This window comes from Austrofundulus limnaeus, unplaced genomic scaffold, assembly GCF_001266775.1.
Source record: "Austrofundulus limnaeus strain Quisiro unplaced genomic scaffold, Austrofundulus_limnaeus-1.0 Scaffold2570, whole genome shotgun sequence".
Classification (NCBI taxonomy): Eukaryota; Metazoa; Chordata; class Actinopteri; order Cyprinodontiformes; family Rivulidae; genus Austrofundulus; species Austrofundulus limnaeus.
Genome location: NW_013954972.1, coordinates 14913 through 15237, shown reverse-complemented (window position 1 = coordinate 15237; position 325 = coordinate 14913).

Below are 325 nucleotides of genomic sequence, written 5' to 3'. Positions count from 1 at the left end.
CCTTTACGCCTGACGGTTTAACAACCTTTACACCTGACGTTTTAACAACCTTTACACCTGACGGTTTAACAACCTTTACGCCTGACGGTTTAACAACCTTTACACCTGACGTTTTAACAACCTTTACACCTGACGTTTTAACAACCTTTACGCCTGACGGTTTAACAACCTTTACGCCTGACGGTTTAACAACCTTTACACCTGACGTTTTAACAACCTTTACACCTGACGGTTTAACAACCTTTACGTCTGACGGTTTAACAACCTTTACACCTGACGGTTTAACAACCTTTACACCTGACTACCCTTTTAAAGTGTATAAATA